General features: G+C 33.0%; 1 long non-coding RNA gene across 2 annotated transcripts; it reads right to left on the minus strand.

Annotated features, from left to right (window-relative positions):
- Positions 1 to 440: 440 nt before the first annotated feature.
- LOC107855715 lies at positions 441 to 3953 on the minus strand. Of its 2 annotated transcripts, XR_007042645.1 has the most exons (3): positions 3813 to 3953; positions 1933 to 2139; positions 441 to 684 (listed from the first exon to the last, which is right to left on the minus strand). It is a non-coding gene; the product is annotated as an uncharacterized LOC107855715 (long non-coding RNA). The 2 variants fall into 2 exon arrangements; XR_001670349.2 differs by lacking the exon at positions 441 to 684 and having other exon boundaries at positions 1731 to 2139.
- Positions 3954 to 7956: the final 4003 nt, after the last annotated feature.

A 7956-nucleotide genomic window follows, 5' to 3' on the forward strand; every position in this document is an offset into this window, starting at 1 on the left:
GTCGCAATAGATTAAAATAGGCGTCTCAATAACTCAAAAAATAACCGTCGCCATAGGTAAAGCTATGACGAAGGTTGTTTGAAACCGTCGCCATAGCTTGACCTATGGCGACGATTCAGACAACCGTCGCATAAACCGTTGCCATAGACCTATCGTAACGCCCACCTATGGGACCTTGCTGAACCGTTGCGGTAGATCTAGGGCAACGGTTTTTCTATCTATTGCAACGGTTTTGCAACCGTCACCATACGGGTAATTTCTAGTAGTGCATAACAAGCACAACTACAGCAACAACAACAACAAGCCCAGTGTATTCCCACAAAATGGGGTTTGGGAAAGGTAAGATGTACGCAGTCCATACCGCTACCTCCAAAGTAGAGAGGTTGTTTCCGATAGACCCCCGGCTCAAGATAAAGAATAATAAACAAGTGGATGGATGACACAACAGAAATCAGGGGTAAGAAATAATAAACACGTGCGATGCACGTGCTGTTAAACTAGTCAGGTAAAATAACCACATAGAATAATTTTAATAGATGTTCTGAACTACAATCCTTAGCAATAGATATCCAGTAAACTGCGTCTTCTTTCTCTCAGAGCAAATTACCTAATAGAAGCCACATATCCGATCACAATCATTTAAGATACATCATTTCAACTTTCAGCGATCCCAAATGATCCAAACTGAAATATTTTGTTCAAAAGGATGGCATTAGCACCTATTGTGTGTAGCTGCTGATATCAAACATGATCTGAAATTTGACAGGATAGGTTCATCTGTAGACTTACTGATTATAATAGGCCACTATTTATCATGCTAGTATAAGAAAAAGTGGAGAGGAACTTCATAAATGTCTGTTGTATGAACACATGAATCTTTTTCAATACCAACTTTAATAATCCCCCCAACTGGAATTACATTTACTTTGTCTTCATCAAGTTACACAACATAAAATAATGTTAAATCACACAACATAAATTGGTGAGGAATTGTCTTTCCAGTAAGTATAAATTGACTGGAAGACTCCATATTTGATTGTTAGAGATTGCAATGCATCAACAGCAGCATCAAAGCTTAGACCATAACAAGCACCAAAACTAAAAAAGGTGGACACAGTAAAGCATAACAAAAATTCTCAACCAAAACCTGGATGGGGAACCACCTCCAAGCAAATTCCAGCCTTCCTACCTATTAACTGATGTAAGTTCTTTTGTAGGGCCTTAAATAATCTTGAAATATTTTCTAGTGTATTAACTAATTCTTTCATATAATTTGTCCAACAAATATATATATGATAAAGTGCAGACGTGATGAGCTACTCTCGCAAATCACAGTAAATCAAACACACAAATAATAGAGTTAAGGTGTGTAGTCTAATGTCTACTTTTTTTAATAATTCATGCCAGATTGTAGTTGTGGTCAATGTCTATAGGACCAAAAATATGATTACGCAAAATACTATAAACTTCTCTGTCCAATAATTAAATCGGATCCAAGGACTCAAACTAACAGAGGAAAAAAGAAAATTTATTTCTTACTGCTTTGCTTTGATATTTGACATGCAGACATAAGGAATCCACACTAAAAGCAAAACCATGATCATCTCCTCCTCACCCCTCCGAGAAAGCTTTTTATGTTCTTTATATATCTTTACACCTCAAAAATATAACATTGTATCCCACACTTCAAGAGATTTTCGTCTCTTTCAAAAGTAGCCCATCCTATGGGAAGTCAGCTTATGTAACGTAACATTACACACAATTAATAGTGTTACAATGTCCATAACCTTGTTTAATTTCAAGCAGGTTGTTTAAAGGGGACTTGCCTAGTACAATTTACCCCTCTTTTATAGTTTGCGAGCTATTAAACTGGAACATAATTTACCTTGTACACATCCAAAGGATAACAAAGAAAGAAACCAAATAACTTACCTTTGAATTAGGTTCCTGAGTTTCAGTAACATGAATATCAGCTAGAAGTTTATCTTCCACAGTATCAACAACACCAGTAGCTGCTTTCGCCACGAATCGATGTGTCTCCAATTAGTGCAATGAAAGCTGTTGTTGCTGAAGAAAGGAGGAGAATTGGTGGGAAGAGAATTGATGGATTGAATTGCATGGAAATAGGAGTTGTCATTTCTGTTTCAATAGTAAACTAAAATGTTGAATATTGATGATGCACTTGAAGATAACAGTCCTCTGTTTTCTCTTAAGCAGTTTCTAAAGTAGGATAAGGTAAAAAAAAAAAAAAAGAGAATAGATGTCGGTGCACTAAAGTTTTCGCTATGTTCATGATGTTGGAAAGCGTCCGACTATAAGGATATATTATACACAATCTTATCTTATATTTTCTGCTATCACGTGATGCAAGGAAGATTTGGAGGCGTTCAACTTTGGTAATTTGGTGCTAAATAGTTGAGCTTTTGAACTAATTTTAATGCCAGGTGGTAGGTGAGCTGTACACTATTCTTTTTATTTTAGTTTTTTATAACGGTTGTGTCCGAGCTATCTTCCACTCACCCCGACTAGTTCCATAAGTACCTGCTACCTCCCACCGAGACTTGTGAATCAGATTGTTGGCCAACATTAAAAAGACCACAGCATCAACATCTGTAGCCTCGCTAAAATACTCATTGTACTTCCCTGTAAATCCCAGATTGATTCCATGGTGAACATACAACATAGAAGTTATTCCATCAAATCGAAATCTGTCAAACTTATACTCTTCTAGAAACCACCTCAAGTTGGAAAGAAGGAAACGAAGAACTTCCCAATTGGCATAGTTGAACAGCCTGCTATACCACAACTTATGGTACCCTCGCTCTCTGGTATAAAAGTAGGATTCTTGAGAACTTTGGGCGATGTCAAAGCCATTGAGGCCATCAGTGACATTGTTGCTTGCATGACTGTGAACTACATCCACCAGAACTTGTAAATCCAAGCTATGTGCTTTATCTATCCTATACTTTAGGTCCTCCGGGATCTACTGCTCACAACAAAAAGGTTTGTAACATGATATCTAAATGATCCATAGTAAGAATGTTTCATTCCAACCATCAACTGGACAGTGTTGTAGTTATTTGCCTTGATTTGGGGTAAAACATCATCTGGGAACTTCCATTACCAAGTCTTTTAACTTATGTCAGGGCGAGCGCAACTTGGATCGGACACAACGGTTATAAAAACTAAAATAGAAAGAGTAGTGTTCATCCCACCTACCACCTCTCAACTAGTTACATATACTAGGGTTAATGATAATATACCTGATATTGTTGTCTTTCTAAAAATTAAGAAAAATGTCTAAGCAAGCATATTACTCAATTTATAACAGACAAACAGCAAACTGCAAAAAAAATCATTGTTCGCGGGGCTCTATTGTGCAATCTATATAACTATATAGTTTGAAAAAACAGAACACAATTCACTATATACCCACTATGATTGCTCATGTACAGATTCGAGCAGTATTTTCTTAAAACCACAAAAGACACATGTAAACAGACTTTGTCGGTGTCATATAAGAGTTTGTGCTTGGAGAAAAATGCATACACCTAGTTCTCTCCACTGACTATAAGTAAGAAACTAATTTCTCTTCACAATACTAATAGCACTACCAATCAGATTTTCAGAAAAGAAAGTAGTACCAGGTAAAACAAACAAGAAAATAAGACAAAGAAGAAAAATTTACAGATTTAAACCTAATTTTCAATTTAAAAAAAAATACTCAAATCATACACCCAAACAAGAGAGAGAAGAAATATTTAAACAAATTTTTGACCAAAATCGCAGAACAAATTAATTATGAAACATACCTTGAGATTCTTGCAAAAATCACAGTGAAGAAAAGAGAGATGAAAATTCTAAAATTGGGAGAGAAGTGACAGTGAAGTAGTTCTGAAATTTGGGACAAAGGAGAGTGAGTGTTGTTGGGAGTGGGGGTAATAACCCGCGCCAGTCTTTTTTTTTTTTTTTTAGAAAATGACTTCCTACGCTAGGAAGTCATTTTTCTGAAATGAAGAAAAATGAGTTGGTTTAGAAAATATTTTCCTAACATTCTTTTATAATCAAATAATGGAAAATGAGATAATATTTTTCAAAAAATATTTTTCATCATACCAAACACACCCTTAAGGACTTAGAACTTTAGGAACTTTAAGACTTGGGAACTCCGGGAGTTTCTTCTGACCGACATAAATTATGTGAGCTAATATGGAGCCCAACATCTTGCCCACGTTGGGGAGACCTGTTCTATCCTTGCCATCGAAATAGAACCTTAACTTTAGTGATCACTATCTCGGCCTCGAACCCATAAATCTCAATCCTACGGTGGCACGTAGTTCTGGTACATGAAACCTTGGAATAATACCCAACTCGATGCTAAATACTACTCCCATACTTAGGCTTATGGGTGTCAAACGGGTTGGGCTGAGCCCACCCGGAACCGGCCCTTCTATTTTAATCGGGTTGAGGGCTGGTTTTGGCGCTAAACTGGCCGGGCCGGGTCGGGCCAAACAGTAAAAAAATTAAAACCCACCCTAACCCGGCCTACTTAATCCAACCCGGTCAAACCCACCAAAATCCGGTCAAATCCGATTAAAAAATCGGTCAAACCCGGTCAAAAATATTTAAAAAAAAAACTTTCTTTCAATATACATTACATATATCCACCTATATACATTATAAATACGTTAAATAATATATATATACACTATATATAGTATATACTACATTAAAATTTAAAAAGTATATACACATATACACAATTAGACAATTACTCATGTATACGCACCATTCAATGTATATATACTATTACTTATAAAATATACTACAATATATATAGATATGCTTATATACTAATTCATAAAACATATACACATGTATACATTAAATATACACGTGTATATGCACCATACAATATATATATACTACTACTTATAAAATATACTACAATATATATACATTATAATATATATAGATATAGTTATATACTAATTTATAAAACATATACACATGTATACGTTAAATATACACTTCTATAGAAGATATATACATGTGTATACGTACTATTCAATGCATATATACTACTACCTATAAAATATACTACAATATATGTACATTACAATATATATAGATATATTTATATACTAATTTATAAAACCTATACACATGTATATGTTAAATATACACTTCTATAGAAAATATATACACATGTATACGCACCATTCAATGTATATATACTACTACTTATAAAATATACTACAAGATATATACATTACAATATATATAGATATACTTATATACTAATTTATAAAACATATACACATGTATACGTTAAATATACACTTCTATAGAAGATATATACACGTTTATACGCACCATTCAATGTATATATACTACTACTTATAAAATATACTACATTATATATACATTACAATGTATATAGATATACTTATATACTAATATATAAAACATATACACATGTATACGTTAAATATATACTTCCATAGAAGATATATACACGTGTATACGCACCATTCAATGTATATATACTACTACTTATAAAATATACTACATTATATATACATTACAATATATATAGATATACTTATATACTAATTTATAAAATATATACACATGTATATGTTAAATATACAGTTCTATAGAAGATATCCAATTTATAAAACATATACACATGTATACGTTAAATATACACTTCTATAGAAGATATATACACGTGTATACGCACCATTCAATGTATATATACTACTACTTATAAAATATACTACATTATATATACATTACAATATATATAGACATACTTATATACTAATTTATAAAACATATTCACATGTATACGTTAAATATACACTTCTATAGAAGATATATACACAAATATACAAAACATATGCTACTTAATATAATAAATTAATAATATTTGGTAGTAAATTAATAATATATTAGAAGTAAGTTTTTAATTTAAAGTAGAAAACTATAAATTCAATTTAAAATTTTAAATCGTTAAATGAAAAAATATAAAAAGTAAGGACTAATGAGTGAATGAATTTGGGTAATTTTATTGATTGCAAAATGATCCAAAATTTATATTTTACATGAATGAAAAATCTATAAATTATGCATCATTTTTTCCAACTCATTCATGTTAATATTAGCGGGAACTTGCATAGGATAGTCGAAGTCAACGGGGGCAAAATCATGCATTGGACTTGATTCTTCTGAGTTCTCCCATAAAGTCATAATTTCTTCAGGTTTCAGCTCGTCGCTCGGCTCCGGTTCCATTCCTTCGTTTCTTCTTTCCGCTCTAATCCAATCTCTAAGACAAACTAGAACATTTATTGTATTGCTTCCCGATGAGTGTCGGTTGTCTCCAAGTTGCTATCGTCCCTGACTAAAGACGCTCTTTGATGCAACGGTTGACATTGGAACATTCAAGATATCTCTAGCTAATCTTGAAAGCACATGATATTGTGTTTCATTACTCCTCCACCAATCCAACGTGTTGATCCGTCGTCTGTGATCCTCTGGTGCCGTCCGAAGATAATAATTCAGCTCTTCTCGATAAGTTGATGTGTAAGTTCTCTCATCAACACTGTTCCAACAATTTAAATCATAAAATGAATCAGAAAAACCACTATGTGCCGGCCTTTTAGAAGATGATGGCTCCTCGGGAGGATGAGAAGCGACAGTTGGAGTGATATTTGTAGGTACGGCTAAATCAAATAAATCAGCATAGTGATTATATAATTTTTCTATGTAATCCTTTGCATCAGCCGTAGCCATCCACAAATCAGGTTGTACTTGTTCAGAATCATGGTTAGTATTTATTTCTAAGTAAGTATAAATAAGAGTACTAAAGTGGCACATATTATTATATTTCATGCACGGATTTAGCATAGCACCGACCAAGTAAATAGGGGAAATCGGGAAAAAATATTTTTTAAATTTCGTAAACATGGCGCCAACAGCTTCTTTATAACCTTCTTTACTTTTATATTCTTTGAGCAAACCAGAAATATCGGCTATATATGCCAAAATATTACAAACAGTAGGATAATAAGCACCGGAAAATTCAACCGTAGCTACATAAAAATTTTCTAAAAACTTAACAAGATCATTAATTACAACTCAATCAGAATTATGTAGCATGCAATCAGCAGAATCAGCAAATGAACCGCAATGTTGGTTAAAAGCTAGTGTAATAGGAATTCTATATTTATAACAAGTTTTTAAAAATTCATACGTAGAATTCCATCTAGTATCAATTTCCTCAGGCATCAAAATCGGTGTAAGTTCATTTTCTTGATATTTAACTTTAAATTCTCTAATTCTCGATCTACGAAAGACGAATTTTTTCAATATAAAGCTCAAAAAACTCAAGACCATCTTTTACATATAAATTATATATATGACATGCACACTTAATATGAAAAATTTCAGGCAAGGGCGGAGATAACGTAGATTTTAAGTTTTTTTATAGCAGTCTTGTTGTTAGAAGCATTATCAAAAGCAATACATAAAATTTTATTTTCGATACCATAATATCCGATAATTTTTACAATAGAATCAGCAATAAATTTTCCAGTATGTTTACCATAATAATCATTTTCATTTACAGCACGACCAAGATCAGAAGTTAGGGATAATCTACATTGAATATTTTTTAACAATGTTGATAAATAAAAATAATATTGTGAATGAAGTCTAAAAATATAGACCGACAAGTAGTTCTAGGAATACCGTTAAACATAAGATTATAAATTGCTTGTATATAACGAATAAAGGCATCAGAAGAAGAAAAATTAAAAGGCAAACAACCCACAGCTACCATTTTAGCTATTTCTTCCCGGTCCCTCAATTTATTATACTTCTTCGCTACGTGACCGGTTGCTGGGTCCATTCTAGTTTGCGTTGACCCACCAACATCCCACCACCTTGTGC

The sequence above is a fragment of the Capsicum annuum genome, chromosome 7, assembly GCF_002878395.1.
Source record: "Capsicum annuum cultivar UCD-10X-F1 chromosome 7, UCD10Xv1.1, whole genome shotgun sequence".
Lineage (NCBI taxonomy): Eukaryota > Viridiplantae > Streptophyta > Magnoliopsida > Solanales > Solanaceae > Capsicum > Capsicum annuum.